At 58.3% G+C, this 15,906-nt stretch overlaps 2 long non-coding RNA genes across 2 annotated transcripts in view; both read right to left on the reverse strand.

Annotated features, from left to right (window-relative positions):
- Positions 1-5,582: 5,582 nt before the first annotated feature.
- The window catches only part of LOC142051068 (uncharacterized), a 28,634-nt gene continuing 18,310 nt past the window's right edge, over positions 5,583-15,906 (reverse strand). Inside the window, exon 3 of the long non-coding RNA XR_012658290.1 lies at positions 5,583-5,647. This is a non-coding gene — a long non-coding RNA (uncharacterized LOC142051068). The remainder of the gene's footprint in view (positions 5,648-15,906) is intronic.
- On the reverse strand, positions 6,507-12,440 carry LOC142051066 (uncharacterized). The gene is made up of 3 exons (XR_012658288.1): positions 12,182-12,440; positions 7,660-7,765; positions 6,507-7,310 (listed from the first exon to the last, which is right to left on the reverse strand). It is a non-coding gene; the product is annotated as an uncharacterized LOC142051066 (long non-coding RNA).

Here is a 15,906-nt window from a genome sequence, read left to right on the forward strand (position 1 = left end):
GTGACGAGCAGGGCACAGGACAGTAGGAGGAGAGAAGAGCAGCATCCGGCTGGACGGGGGCGGGGGGGGCGTGTGTGCGTGTAGTGAGAAGGCACGAGGCAGGGAACAGGACGGCCAGAGGAGGACAGGGAGCCTGACGGAGGTGGAGATAAAAGCAGCAGAGAGAGGGGAAGAGCAGGACACAGACCAACAAAGAAGGATGAGGAGCAGGCTGGAGACGCACAAAGAACCTGGGGCAGGCAGCACGACAGCGAGGGAGGAAAGAAGAACAGGGGCAGGAAGCTGGACCGAGCGAGATGGAGACAGACAAGATAAGCGACAAGAACAGGGCAGAAAGGGAAGAATGAAGCCACGGGGACAGGGAGCCGAGACGGCCAACGACGGAGGGAAGGGGCCGGGGAGGGAACACCACAAAACAAACCATGGGGCTACGTGGTACAGAGCATGAGAAGGCAGAGAATTAACAATTAGGGACAGGGAGCCAGAAAAACAACAAAAAAAACACCAAAACAAAGGGAGATGGAGAGCAAAAGGAATCGCAATGCGTACAGAGAGAAGAGAGAAACAATTCTAAAAGAGGGTCACAGGGAAGCCAGAGACAGCAAGATGGAGAAAGGACAGAAGCTACAGGCTACAGGGCAGAGAGGGAAGAATTAATGAATAGACGCAGAGAGCTGGGCAGAAAGAGGTGGAGAAAGGCTGAAGATCACACGGCCAACAGGGAAGAGAGAAGAGAGGGAGGAATTTTAAAAACAGGGGCAAGAAGCCAGAGAGAGGGAGAGAGAGGCAACAATAAATGGGGACAAGCCACAGGGCAGCGAGGAGGGAATCGATGAATAAGAACAGCAGACCAAAGAGAACACAATGTAGAATGGAAAAAAGGAACAGCGGCCTACAGGGAAGGAGGAATTAAAGATCAGGCACTGGGAGGCAGACAGAGACACATGAAGAAACAAGTGGGGAAAAAAAAAACCAACAACGGCAACGGGCTACAAAGACAGACAGAGAGGGAAGAAATAAAACGTCGCAGCAAGGAGCTGGACAGAGAGAGATGAGGACAAACAAATAGCACGGGTCTACGTGACAGAGAACGTGGAATTAGAACACAGAGAGAGGGAGCCGGACAGAGAGAGAGGCCGAGAGAAAAACCTAGACGGGCTACAGCGGGCAGAGGCAGGGATTAAAACCTAGGGACAGGGAGCTGGACAGAGAGAGACGGAGGTCACAGGGAACAGCGGTGGCTGCAGGAAGAACAGGAATTCACAAATAGGGAAAGGGAGCTCGACAGAGAAGAACTCAGAAAGGCAAGAACAGTAGCAGGGTGCAGAGCAGAGCAGACGAATGAAAAAGCGCGGGGGGAGCGTTGAGGCAGACAGAGAGAGATTAAGAAAAAAGTCACGGGCTACGTGGCAAAGCAGGAGGAATTCAGAAACGGGGATGGCAACCAAGGGAGAGTGAGCTGGTGAAGGACAACGGGCATTCCAAGTGAGGGACGGGGAGCTGGGAAAAGCGAGGCAGAGAAAAACAGAATCACAGAGAGAATCACACAAAGCCAAAAAAGAAGAAACTGAACAACAGGAACAGGTGTAACCAAAGCGATGAAATCAGCCAACCAGAGACGGTGTTCCATTACGGGAACATGGAGCGTACGAATCAGCGCACCTGTTGATCTGCATTTTAGTCCCTAGGCGATCGTTAACGTCAGCAGAACAACAGACAACGTGCTTCTGTCAGAAAAGGACGACAAAACGCGGTTTCGTGGAGCGGACTGAGAGAACTAGCCAAGACTGCCAAGATTAACAGCCAAGAAGGTAAAAGGCAATTCTGGCAGGGGGAGATCGCGACCACCGACTCACGGACCACCACCGAGCCTGCGCAGCGATTTACATACGGAACGAGCAAGTTTGTACCGATCAGCAGACAGGACAATAATGAATACGTATGAATACGTAAAATTTTGATCTACAAATTGAACGGGAAAGGTGCGTGAGGTACGCACGCCAGGAGGAGCGATCCCCCGTGCATCCGGCGCCGTGAATAAAGAATGCCTGCTCTTTAATACTAAATTGGTCTTGAGGAGTTGTTTCCGATTTTACCGCGTTTTTCGGTAACACAGGGAGTCAGACCGAGAGAGCCAGAGAAAGACAAAAATACCGACAGGCTACAGGACAGAGCAGGAGGAGTAAAAAAATAAAAACGGAGCCAGAGCCAGGCAGAGAGAGGCGGAGAAAGAACAAGTAGCCACAGGCTACAGGACAGAGAGAGGGAGGACTGAAAAGACGGGGAGGCAGGGAGCCACTCAGAGCGAGACGGAGAAAGAAGGTGCGGGGGGGGCGCAAAAAAAAAATAATTTTGCAGCAGGTAAGGAAAGAGAGGGGGCCGGGGGAGAGACAGGGAGGGCCCAGGACGTACAAGAGAGGCAACGGGGCCCCACTGGCCCAGGACTCACCGCGACTCTCGCTCTCAGCGCTGCTGGCACAATTTAGCCGTTCACATGCTTCTTTCCCCTCCTCTCCTCCCTGCCTCTTCTGCAGCTCCAGACTCTAGGCCGACCTCCACCTGAAGAGAACACGGGGGTGTCTTACAGCTCTTACGAGATGAGGCTTCCTAGGCACGTAGCCTAGCTCGCTCGTGCACTACACGCCCGTACCGAACTGCGGGTTCCAACTGTGGGAAGAAGGGGGAGTCCTTGGGGGCTACGGCATTTCTCTTCCTAACTAACCGTTACACATGACAGAGCCCTGCTTTCCCAGAAACAGCTCAACACCTGCCCGCCGAAAAGGAGGAGCGAATTAATTCCTTGCTTTGCTTCCACGCACAGCTTTTGCTTTACCTATTAAACCGTCTTGATCTCAACCCATGATTTTTCTCACTTTTACCCTTCCAGCTCTCTCCCCCAGCCCACTGAGGGTGGAGCGAGCAAGCAGCTCCCTGGTGCAGAGTTGCCAGCTGAGGCTAAGCCACGGCACGCGCTTGTCCCGGTTTGGCAGGGAACGGACCGTCCGTCGCCTGGCTCCTGGAGCGACGGGCTGCTGGGCAGAGGGGGAGGCCACCAAAGGTGACGAGCAGGGCACAGGACAGTAGGAGGAGAGAAGAGCAGCATCCGGCTGGACGGGGGCGGGGGGGGCGTGTGTGCGTGTAGTGAGAAGGCACGAGGCAGGGAACAGGACGGCCAGAGGAGGACAGGGAGCCTGACGGAGGTGGAGATAAAAGCAGCAGAGAGAGGGGAAGAGCAGGACACAGACCAACAAAGAAGGATGAGGAGCAGGCTGGAGACGCACAAAGAACCTGGGGCAGGCAGCACGACAGCGAGGGAGGAAAGAAGAACAGGGGCAGGAAGCTGGACCGAGCGAGATGGAGACAGACAAGATAAGCGACAAGAACAGGGCAGAAAGGGAAGAATGAAGCCACGGGGACAGGGAGCCGAGACGGCCAACGACGGAGGGAAGGGGCCGGGGAGGGAACACCACAAAACAAACCATGGGGCTACGTGGTACAGAGCATGAGAAGGCAGAGAATTAACAATTAGGGACAGGGAGCCAGAAAAACAACAAAAAAAACACCAAAACAAAGGGAGATGGAGAGCAAAAGGAATCGCAATGCGTACAGAGAGAAGAGAGAAACAATTCTAAAAGAGGGTCACGGGGAAGCCAGAGACAGCAAGATGGAGAAAGGACAGAAGCTACAGGCTACAGGGCAGAGAGGGAAGAATTAATGAATAGATGCAGAGAGCTGGGCAGAAAGAGGTGGAGAAAGGCTGAAGATCACACGGCCAACAGGGAAGAGAGAAGAGAGGGAGGAATTTTAAAAACAGGGGCAAGAAGCCAGAGAGAGGGAGAGAGAGGCAACAATAAATGGGGACAAGCCACAGGGCAGCGAGGAGGGAATCGATGAATAAGAACAGGAGACCAAAGAGAACACAACGTAGAATGGAAAAAAGGAACAGCGGCCCAACAGGGAAGGAGGAATTAAAGATCAGGCACTGGGAGGCAGACAGAGACACATGAAGAAACAAGTGGGGAAAAAAAAAAAAACCAACAACGGCAACGGGCTACAAAGACAGACAGAGAGGGAAGAAATAAAACGTCGCAGCAAGGAGCTGGACAGAGAGAGATGAGGACAAACAAATAGCACGGGTCTACGTGACAGAGAACGTGGAATTAGAACACAGAGAGAGGGAGCCGGACAGAGAGAGAGGCCGAGAGAAAAACCTAGACGGGCTACAGCGGGCAGAGGCAGGGATTAAAACCTAGGGACAGGGAGCTGGACAGAGAGAGACGGAGGTCACAGGGAACAGCGGTGGCTGCAGGAAGAACAGGAATCCACAAATAGGGAAAGGGAGCTCGACAGAGAAGAACTCAGAAAGGCAAGAACAGTAGCAGGGTGCAGAGCAGAGCAGACGAATGAAAAAGCGCGGGGGGAGCGTTGAGGCAGACAGAGAGAGATTAAGAAAAAAGTCACGGGCTACGTGGCAAAGCAGGAGGAATTCAGAAACGGGGATGGCAACCAAGGGAGAGTGAGCTGGTGAAGGACAACGGGCATTCCAAGTGAGGGACGGGGAGCTGGGAAAAGCGAGGCAGAGAAAAACAGAATCACAGAGAGAATCACACAAAGCCAAAAAAGAAGAAACTGAACAACAGGAACAGGTGTAACCAAAGCGATGAAATCAGCCAACCAGAGACGGTGTTCCATTACGGGAACATGGAGCGTACGAATCAGCGCACCTGTCGATCTGCATTTTAGTCCCTAGGCGATCGTTAACGTCAGCAGAACAACAGACAACGTGCTTCTGTCAGAAAAGGACGACAAAACGCGGTTTCGTGGAGCGGACTGAGAAAACTAGCCAAGAAGGTAAAAAGGTAATTCCGGCAGGGGGAGATCACGACCACCGACTCACAGACCACCACCGACCCAAGTAATACCACCTACTCAGAAGAGAACAACGGAAGAGGACAACCGAGCCTGCGCAGCGATTTACATACGGAACGAGCAAGTTTGTACCGATCAGCAGACAGGGCTATAATGAATATATATGAATACGTAAAATTTTGATCTACAAATTGTACGGGAAAGGTGCGTGAGGTACGCACGCCAGGAGGAGCGATCCCCCGTGCATCCGGCGCCGTGAATAAAGAATGCCTGCTCTTTAATACTAAATTGGCGTTGAGGAGTCGTTTCCGATTTTACCGCGTTTTTCGGTAACACAGGGAGTCAGACCAAGAGGGCCAGAGAAAGACAAAATACCGACAGGCTACAGGACAGAGCAGGAGGAATAAAAAAACGGAGCCAGAGCCAGGCAGAGAGAGGCGGAGATAGAAAAAGGAGCCACAGGCTACAGGACAGAGAGAGGGAGGACTGAAAAAGACGGGGAGGCAGGGAGCCACTCAGAGCGAGATGGAGAAAGAAGGTGCGGGGGGGGCCCAAAAGAAAAAATAAAATTTTGCAGCAGGTAAGGAAAGAGAGGGGGCCGGGGGAGAGACAGGGAGGGCCCAGGACGCACAAGAGAGGCAACGGGGCCCCACTGGCCCAGGACTCACCGCGACTCTCGCTCTCAGCGCTGCTGGCACAATTTAGCCGTTCACATGCTTCTTTCCCCTTCTTTCCTCCCTGCCTCTTCTGCAGCTCCAGACTCTAGGCCGTCCTCCACCTGAAGAGAACACATGGGTGTCTTACAGCTCTTACGAGATGAGGCTTCCTCGGCACGTAGCCTAGCTCGCTCGTGCTGGAGCTGGGAGCAGGCGCACTGGGCAAGGGGGGCCAGGGGAGGCTGAGGGGGAGCTCTGGTGAGCTGGAGAGTCGGCCATCTTCTGCACCCTGGGCAGGGGGAAAAGGTCATCATCCTCCTCCTCCTTTCCTTCTTCCCTTCTATCAGCTCCCGAGTAACTCCTAGGGCTGCCCTCACCCACTCGCCTTTAGCATACCAGAAGCCTGCCTCGGCGGGTCGTTTGAAGCTTCCCATCCCACCAGCCCCAGTAGTGCAGGCACACAAGGAGACACCCCTGCACCCACCAAAGGCGCTCGCTCACCTCGCCGGCAGCCCTAGGCCTCACCCGACACAGGGAATCGTGTCCGACACACCACCACGCTGCAGCAGGAGCGGAGGAGGCCTTTCCTTACCAGGAAGCAGCAACGAGCACGGCGGCATCACCTCGCAGGCACCGCAGCATCGCAGGGCTGTTACCTGCGGAGAGAGCAATGGGGATCACAGGGACGCCACCGCGCGTGCGCGGCTCCCGGGCTCAGTACCCAATTCTGGTCGCTGGGCAGCAGCATTATCTGAATTACTCTTCTCGATTAATACCATCCAGAAACCATAACTTGGCTGCATCCACAGAGCTTCTATTCCTCTGCACCTTTCCCCCTCGCAGCCCCAGCAGCGCCATTCATTGCCTCTGCACCAAACAGCAAAGCGTCTCGAGCATTTGTCCTTTCCTCTCGACCGCTTAAAAACGTCTGGTGCTTGCTACTGTCCATGCCACTGCCCCCCGCATGCCCGAGGGAGGAGAAGCAGCACAGCAAACCTGGGGAACAAGGTTGGGTTCCCCACCCCCGCAGAATAAGCCCCAGGAACTGCTGGTAGGCATGTGGCATCAGGGTTGTGATAGGGTTTTGTTTTGGTTTTCTTTTTTTCCCCGCCTTCTTTACATAATGTAATAATTGGGGTTGCTTTTCCAAACTTCTGAGTTCTGTGGGGACTTTTTGTGCTTTTACCCTACAAAAAATGGTCATTTTCACTTTCGGTTTTGTGCATGAGAATGGTTGGTGGGTGCTTTTAGGTGGTTGTTCCTTCCCCACCACCACCCTTTTTTTCCTTTCCAGCTGCACAAATCCAGCTGGAGTTGGCTTTCCCAGAAGCCCCAAGTTGTTTTCTTTCCACCAGAATTCTTTCTGTTTTTTCACCCCCCATTGCAGACCCAGAGTAAGGGGTTTGAGGTATTTTTGTGCCCAGGCAGCAGCTCCCAGGCTGCATAAGCAGCCCCACAGGGGGAAGTCCCCGTTTGAGGGAATCGGCCCCAAATTGGGATGGGAAAGTGAAGAGAAGGAGAAAAAACCCTGAATAACCTGAAAAAGAACACCTACTCCAGCCCACCAAGCACCGGTCACCTTGCCTGACTCACCTCCAGGGCCCAGATCACGCTCGGCTCATCGCTTAGCACCCTCGGATCACAAAAAAAAAAAAAAGAGTAAAACCCATAATGGAGCCCTATAGCCATCAGTCACATCTTCCCTCCAGTACTACACAGACTCACCTTCTTACAGCGCTCCCCTGGGCCCTCCTCCGTTGCCCTGCACGACTCATCCATCTGCACCTGGAAAAACAGCGTTACTGAACAAGTCACCTGGAGGCACAGCAACAGCTTAACCATTCCACAGCTCTTGTGCCCACGTAGGAATACCGTCTAGAGCCCAACTACAGCCTGCCGTTAAAGGAAATGCATTAAATCAAACGTTAAGCCCTCGCACGTGCAAGCCGGAACAGCAAAAACACCGCACGCTCGCGCACCCAGGGCGCAGCCCGACGGAGGTCCACGCGCACCTCGCCGGTTTGATGCAGAGCCACCCAGCATCCCTGCGAGCACAGCTGCAGGCGCAACAGCAGTTTCACCTACACCCATCTCGGCGCGCAGCGCTTCTGAAGCTTTAAGCTGAAAGCCCTACCTTGACGCTTGGCCACACTAGAAGCGAGCCGTAGCTAGAACTCCACAGAAACACAGCAACACAAATTGCGCACCCACAGCGGCGACAGCTTCGCAGCTATTTAGACCTGGAACAACAGAGAAAAGTAAAACAGCTTCATCACCCGCACAGGAAAAGCGGCAGACGGAGACAAAGGGTCAGCATTCATAGCCCTTACAGAACACAGGCGTTCTCTCTCCTTCCATTCCTAAACCCATCTCTTAGGTCTAAATATCGCAGCCCTGCTGTGGCAATAGCGAGAGCAGGGAACAAGAGCCCTGTCGCCGGCCGTTTGTGCGGCAGGACACAAAAACAGAGGGACATGTTTTGCCACGCACAACCCTGAATCTCCTGAAAATTTATGTTTACTAAAAATAGCCATTGGGAACATATTCCCAAAAACATTCGGCAATGAAACTTTTATGTGTTTGACACCCGCACATTTTTTGGGAACTTGCTATTTGCTTCCTGGTTTTGCTGGTCTTCCCTCAGAAGTTCTACCTGCAGCCAAGTTATTCATTCCTACCCGCCCGACCGGTTCAAGCATTCACCTTCCTGGTATTACCAGCACATTGACACAGGCGAGCAACTTAACTGCTCTTCTAAAACTATCCAAATGACAATTACAGCCCTGAAAGAGGAGTGGAAGAGAAGAAAAGGAGAGATCAGGCAGCAAAAGTGCTCTGCAGGCTGCTGCCGGCCAACACTGCACTCTTTTGTTAAAGCCACCCCGCCCCCCCAAACGCAACCAAAAAAACCCCATGACTGTGGAATGCGTTTTTTTTCTTTTCAGCAGTCCTTTTGGAGCTCATCCCTGTCTCAGCATCTTGTCTTGTCAGAGCATGAAGTGCAGATGATCTGTATCCCGATGACATTTGCATGGGATGAATACATTTTCAGAAATAGACCAGATCCGTGAGACTCCTGTCACCTTTGTGGTTTTAACAATCGTAACTCAATTTTATTGACTGACACACTTATGAGAAAACTAATTAACTTTGAAACTTAGCCTCTCCTCGGGGAAAAAACATGTTAGACACCAAGTGAAACCGATTCAGAGCTCCGAACCACGATGGAGCCGACAGAGCTGTTGTGACTTAGTTTGTATGATTAATTAATTGGTTAATAACTATTCTAAGCAGCGCAGAAAGAAGAGCTGGACCCAAAGAGGGTGCGCTGCGCTGGATCCAAAAAGCACCCTTCCTCCAGAGACCCGCCTCAGGTGGCGAGTTCGCTCTGGTGCATGCCGGCCTCCCGAACTTCGGGGTCCGATGTGACCGGACCCCCACCTCCGGGGAGGGTCCTCGTACCCTGCCCAACCCCTGCTTTCCCCTGCAGCCCCCAATGCCCCCACCCCCCAGCCTGCACAAGCAGCCAAACCGGCTGCTGCTTTTGGCCCCCAAACCAGCTCACTTTGGGACCGGTTCTGAGCCAAAAAGCCCAGCTGCTGAGCCTGTTCTCAAGTCCCAAAAATGCAGCACTTGACCTCTGCTCCTCAGCCCAAAACCACACGACTTAGTCCCCTCGCTCAGGCCCTCAAAACGCACGACTCGATCTGTTTCAGGGCCCCGGCGTCAGCCACAGGAGCCTGCTCTCAAGGCCCAGGAACAGAAGAGCTGTGCTCTCCCCGTTCAGGGACCAAACCAGCTGAGCCTGGCTGCGTCCCGGCCCCCTCCGCAGTCCCCACGGGCAACGCTCAGGGGCGCGGAGAGCGCAGCCACCCCACAGCCCTGCACCCCCACGGCCCACGCGGGCACTGTCGGGGAGGCCTTGGGAACTGAACTGCGCGGGCCCGGCCCCGCACCCCGGCGGGGCAGCCCAGCGCCGGCCCGGCAGCGCTTTCTTCCTGCTCTCGCAGGCCGCGTTTCCCCGGCAGCGCCGGGCCCGCACCCCAACCCCACAGGGGGCCGGGCCCAGCCCGCCTCCAGCAAACCGCGGCGGCAGCAGCCAGGGTCCTTGCCTGCCTCGCGGGCAAGGGGGGACCCGCCCGGCACCACAGGAGCCCCCGCCGGGGTCGCCGCCGCCGCCCGACCCCGACGAGGAGCAGCCGAGAGCCGGGTGGGGCTGCCCCTACTTCCCCACGGCCGGGCACGGGCTCGGCCCCAAAACACAACCACCGACCCACGAAAGCGCTCGGCCCGGGGCCACTGCTGCCCGCAACCCCCCCCCGGGGACTCCGCGGACCGGGAGACCCCACAGCCGAAACCCGCCGACCCACAGCGCGCCCGGCCATGCGGCTCCTCACCTGCCCCCCGGCGCGGCTCCGGCTGCCCCACGGCCCGGCACGGAGCCGAACCCGGCCACCGGACCATCCGCCGCCCCCCCCAACGCTCCGGGACGGTTCTCGTCCCTTTTCGCTCTGACGCCTCGAGCCGAGCCGGCCCCGCTCCTCCGAGCTACCGGCGGTGCCCGCTCGGCTGCTCGGGGCCAGGCCCTGTTCTCGCCCAGCCGCGAGAAGCCGCTCCGGGGTCTCCTCGGTGCGTCCAGCCCCGTGCCGTGCCGGAGCGGGGAGAGCCGGGTACGAGCGCGGAGCCCTGGGGCAGGGGTTGCCCCAGTGCCGCCGACTGTGTGGGGGTGTGTCGTCCCCCCCCCGCCCCACGCGGGGGGCGCACACACGGTACACCCGCGGGGCAGGGGCATCCCCGGGGAGCCGTGCAGCCGGGCTGCGCCGTAGGAGGGAAGGGTGATGTTGGTTTCCCATTTTCCCCGCAGCCTGATCCTCCCCCTCCCCCGTACTGAGTCGCCCCCCCCCCCGACCACCCCTTCCCGCGCGTTACAGCCCGCGAAAAAGCTTTTAACAACCCGATCAACAACACTCCCTTTATCCCTCTTCCAGCAGCAGCAGCGAGAGATTAAGCCAACTGCAGCACAGAGGAAGAAGGCAAGGAGAGCCTTTTCAAGCAAGGGCAGGACAAAAATGCACGGCGTGGACAGGCACAGGAGAGGCTGCATTATCTGGAAAGCACAACACCTCCCCAACGGCAGAAAATAAGGAACGAATCGTTTCCAAGGAGCTGCAGCAGACGAATCACCTTTTTCTTTATTGCTCTCCTGCCCTTTGTTATCCAAAGCGATAGGCTTCACCACCGGGCAGAAAATATCTGCCTAGATTTACACGGACAACCAGAAACAATCAAGCCACCCAGGAAAAAGTTCACAGCAGAGGTATAACACATCAGCAGCTAAAACATTTGTTACGCAGGCACAACTAGGCACTAAACAAAGGCTTTCCAACACTGGAGGTCTAGAACAGGTAGACATTAGCACAGAAGCACAAGGGGCTCTGTCACCCTGCACAAATCTCCCCGTGCCTACACACGTACACGTTCAGAAGTTATTTATCAGAAAACGCCCAACTGAGCCATTTGCCACAGTCACCAGACTCACGACGTGATAACACGACATGACACACGAGGTGGGCTCAGAGTTTTAAGGCAAAAATACCTCCCCCGCCCCCCACCCGAGATCTTTCAGGCTCCAGACCTGCCATCTCCCCGCACCAAACCTACCCGGCCAAAGGGTTTCAGGTGGCCCAAAACACAGTACACAGAAAATAGACGGGGAAAGCCCTACATTGTGCAAAAGCGAACGATGCCCGACCAGGGCTTCTCTGCGGGGCCCGGGCCCGGCACGGAGCCGCCCCCCCCCACCCCGGGGTCGGGCCCGGGCCCGGGCCCGGCACGGAGCCGCCCCCCCCCACCCCGGGGTCGGGCCCGGGCCCGGGCCCGGCACGGAGCCGCCCCCCCCCACCCCGGGGTCGGGCCCGGGCCCGGGCCCGGCACGGAGCCGCCCCCCCCCCACCCCGGGGTCGGGCCCGGGCCCGGGCCCGGCACGGAGCCGCCCCCCCCCACCCCGGGGTCGGGCCCGGGCCCGGGCCCGGCACGGAGCCGCCCCCCCCCACCGCGGGGTCGGGCCCGGGCCCGGGCCCGGCACGGAGCCGCCCCCCCCCACCGCGGGGTCGGGCCCGGGCCCGGGCCCGGCACGGAGCCGCCCCCCCCCCACCGCGGGGTCGGGCCCGGGCCCGGGCCCGGCACGGAGCCGCCCCCCCCCACCGCGGGGTCGGGCCCGGGCCCGGGCCCGACACGGAGCCGCCCCCCCCCACCGCGGGGTCGGGCCCGGGCCCGGGCCCGGCACGGAGCCGCCCCCCCCCACCGCGGGGTCGGGCCCGGGCCCGGGCCCGGCACGGAGCCGCCCCACCCCCACCCGGGCCCGGCAGGGAGCCGCCCCCCCCCCCCCCACCCCGGCCCGGAGCGGCCCGGGCCCGGGCCCGGCCCGGAGCCGTCCCCCCCCCCCACCCCGGCCCGGAGCGGCCCGGGCCCGGGCCCGGCCCGGAGCCGCCCCCCCCCCCCACCCCGGCCCGGGCCCGGGGTCGGGCCCGGCACGGAGCCGCCCCCCCCCCCACCCCGGCCCCGGCCCCGGGCCCGGCACGGAGCCGCCCCCCCCCCACCCCGGCCCCGGGCCCGGGCCCGGCACGGAGCCTCCACCGCTGCCCGAACTCACTCACCAGCGCTCTCCGGCCCCTGGCCACGGCCGCGCTGCTCTCCCAGGCGGCTGCCGCAGGCGAGGGTCGGGCGCTGCCAGGCCTCCAGGAGTCCTGAGGAGCTGGCGGCCACCGCAGGGGATGGCTGCCTGCGGTCGGACTGCCGCGGTGCTCCCCGCCCAGCTCCGAGCAGTCTCCGCCGGCCACGGGCTTCCCACGCCGGGCCGCAGAGGGGCCCCGGCACCGCAAAGAGACACCTCGCGGCGCAGCCGCCCCACGCACCCCCCCCACCTCCGCTCCGCCGCGCTGCGCCACCGGAAGCCGGAGCCCCGCGGGGCGGCCCTTAGAGGGCGGCCGGAAGGACCGGCCCCCACCGGCCCCTCCCCCGCGCCGGACCGCCCCCGCGCCCAGCCGTTGAGCGCCAGCGCCCCCTGCTGGCCGGGCCGCGCTCAGCTCGCGAGGGCGCCGTGGGCCGGGCGGGGGGGGACGCGCCGGCTCGGGGCCAGCTCCTTTCGGGGCGAGCGAGCGAGCGGGAAACCCCTGCGGGCCCCGGTCACGGCCGGGCAGAGCCGCGCGCCCTCCGAGAGCTGCTCAACGGGGCTGCCCCTCGTGACACATACCGAGCCGTCTGCGACGGGAGCGGGCAGAGGAGGAAGGGGCCGGCGGCCGCGGGGCCCTGGCCGCAGGCACGGCGAGGGGTGGGGGGCTGGGGCCCGTGGGGCCGCCCTGCTGGGTCACTGCCCTGCGCCGCACCGCGCTGGGGGCTGGGGCCCGACCGGCGCCGGGGGACCGGGGGCAGCCACGAGCAGAGGGCCTGAGCTTAGCCACGGCCAGCAGAACACCCCGAAGCGTGAGACGCTGCAAGGCCAAGGTGGTCCTTGGCAATGGGGGCGCCTGGGCTCGGCCTCCGCCTTACCCGTCCTGGGTCTGCGTGGCGTTCCAGGGGAATGGTGTTTTCCTTGTGCGGAAGGTGGGCTGGCCGGTCGGCCGTGCCCCGGCCGTTACCGATCCTGCCAAAGGCGCTCGCACGCTCTGGCCCATTACTGCTGCGGTGCCGCGCTGTAGCAGAAAGAAGAGGTGTTGTGTTATCTCACAAAAAGCCTCCTATGGTCAGTTGAAGAAATAACCTCTTTCCGTGGCACTGACTCTTTTCGTACAGTCCATAGCCGGCTTTCGGCTTTTGTCTTTACAGCATTCAGTTTGCTTTCTGCCAAGCTTTCTACCTGCTGTGAAACATTTGGATGGTTTTTTCTTTTTGGTTTTTTTTTCCCCTACTTGCTCCACAACTCCCACACCAACCACCCAGCGCGGCTCGCCTTTCAGCCCCCAGACCGAGGAGCCTTGCCCTGGGACGGCCCTTACATGTCAGCAGAGTTGTTCCAGCTCTCACCCTGTCCCTACCCAGCTGAGGACGTCTGTGTCCGTGGGAGGCACCCAGAAACTCCCCCTGCTGCGTGGCAGTCCCCTGCCCCGTCAGAGAAAACTGCGGCAATATCGGCTAAGTTTAAAAGCGTCGGCAGGAGGTGCAGAATACGTAAATAAAGCGGCGGTTGGCTGCCGGGTATGGGTGCAATATAAATACATTTTGTTTATAGGCCTTCGTGCCTATTCAGCGTTGAACGGCACCGCAGCCCACCCAGCCCGGGGCTCGGAGAAGGGTCTCTCCAAGGGCACAACCTAAGGCAGCGCAGGAAGCCCAGCTGCCACGCTCCCAGTCGCTACGGGACGCTCGCTTACAGTTACACTAACGAGGGTACGGATGAGGCTGGAACTAGCAGAAATGCTGACTCTTCTGGCCTTTTATTCGTGGAAGGTACAGCGCGCGAGCCTCGGCGGCTCACAGGAGAAGCGTGCAGTGCTGCCTGACTCTCATTCTCAGCTCACGTACTACTGCCAAAGCTCCTGCCCTGTGCTGTGCCAGATGCCGGCTGGCGTGAGCGCCTGGGCTCCTGAGGGACCCCCTTGTCCTGAGAGCCAGAAGTACTCACTTCCCTTTGCATGAGGCCTGTAGGAGATATACCCTGCAATTTTAAAAATCTGTATCAAACGTGGCAGACTCAAAAGAGGGCATTTTTAAAAAGGCAGGTTTGTTTTCTTTTTTAACTTTACGATCTACAGCCTAGCAAAGAGCTCCCTTTCAGTGTCAGTCGCTTGGCTTTCTCCCCTACTGACGAGGTCCCAGCCGCCCGGTGAGATCTCGCTGGAGATATTCTCAGTTTCCCTCGAGTACGTGGCTGCCCTGGCCCGAGGCCAGCGAAGAAGCTGACTTTGCCCGTGCCTGAATCAGCAACACGTCCAGCAGGCGACTTGCAGAGCCCAGGGAACCCTCGTAAAGAGGTTTGGGGGTGGGGCGCGCCACATCTGCGGCATCGGCCGTGGGAAAGGACCGGCGCAGTAAAACAGGTGGGTGAAACCGCGGCGCGCGCCAATACGTGCTGCTGCCTGGGGCATCGCTTTGCTGCGGGTCAAGTCAGATGCTCTCTGTAAGAGCGAGTCAGGGTAAAGGCAGCAGCAGATTTCTTTTCTGCTCATTTTAACAAAGGCTGGACGGAGCCCATAGAGGAAGGCACTACGCGTCTTGCTGGGTTTGTTTCCCTGCCTTCTCGTAAGCTGTCGCGGAAACTTGCACGAGGAAAGCCTGTGCAAGCTGATGATGACAGCCACACACGGTTGAAGAGGGAGCAGATGGTGAGAGCAGAGGTACGCGCTCAGGCTGTGCGCTGGAAGCTAATGCTAATGCTGCAAAATAAAGAGTGGATTTTCTTTTTTGGGTTTAGGTGAGCGCTAAACATTACACGTGCGTGTGTGCGTGTGTCTCTCGCAGGTTTTTGTCATACACCCCACCCTCCCACCCCAAAAAAACAACCCACACATGCCACGCGTTAAACAGTGGTTTTCCATTGTACTTAGACGTGCTTACATAGGTGTGTTGGTTTGTTACTTTTTTTAATGCAGAAACAGCAATACGATAGATTTAATACAGCTAGCAGTTAGACGGGTGTAGCTTTAGAGCGTCGGCTGTTTACAAAGCAACTGCACACCTTCTTTAACTCACAGTTTAAACAAATGAACTTGCAGTGCATCACACGTGCTTTGTACAGTCACGTTCCACACGGCAGGCCAGATGCTTCACCCTGCCTTGTCCTTGTTCCCCCGACTCCGACGGGACCGCCGAGGCCATCCTGGGGACAGCGCCGCTTTCTAGCAGCTGGGTTGCTTGCCTGGACGCCCCACAGACAAACAGTCATTTCCCCACTGAACCTCTTCTCAAATATTTTCCTACCCCTGCAGGCCCCACGTCCTTTGGTTCATATTTCCTTTTTTCCGGGCTTTATGCACAGGACCGATGATTTCCAGAAATAGAAACAGAGGCTGATTCAGTCCAGGCTAAACATTCTCTGACCTAAACCAAACTGCCTTCGAAGAGATAGCTGTACTGTGGGCACCACCTCGGGAACAGAAGTTGCCCTGTCATAAAAAAAAAAAAAAAAAAAAGAAGGAAAACAAGGCATTTCAGGCTGAGGAGGCTGAACGGTGTGCTGGGGGCGGTGGGGAGTTGGAAAGAAACAGTTCAGACGATCAGAGCGAGCTTAGCGTTGCAAAGCGTGCCATTATTTTTAATTTGGCAGTCAGAAGAAAATAGATTCCGACACTGATTTCCTGTGTGCTGCGGGAGTTCTCGCCTCAGCATTCCTGTGCACCATTTTACTTTTGTGTCCCGTCTGCTTTGCTTTTGCGCTGTAGCTCTC

The sequence above is a fragment of the Phalacrocorax aristotelis genome, unplaced genomic scaffold (assembly GCF_949628215.1).
Source record: "Phalacrocorax aristotelis unplaced genomic scaffold, bGulAri2.1 scaffold_78, whole genome shotgun sequence".
Lineage (NCBI taxonomy): Eukaryota > Metazoa > Chordata > Aves > Suliformes > Phalacrocoracidae > Phalacrocorax > Phalacrocorax aristotelis.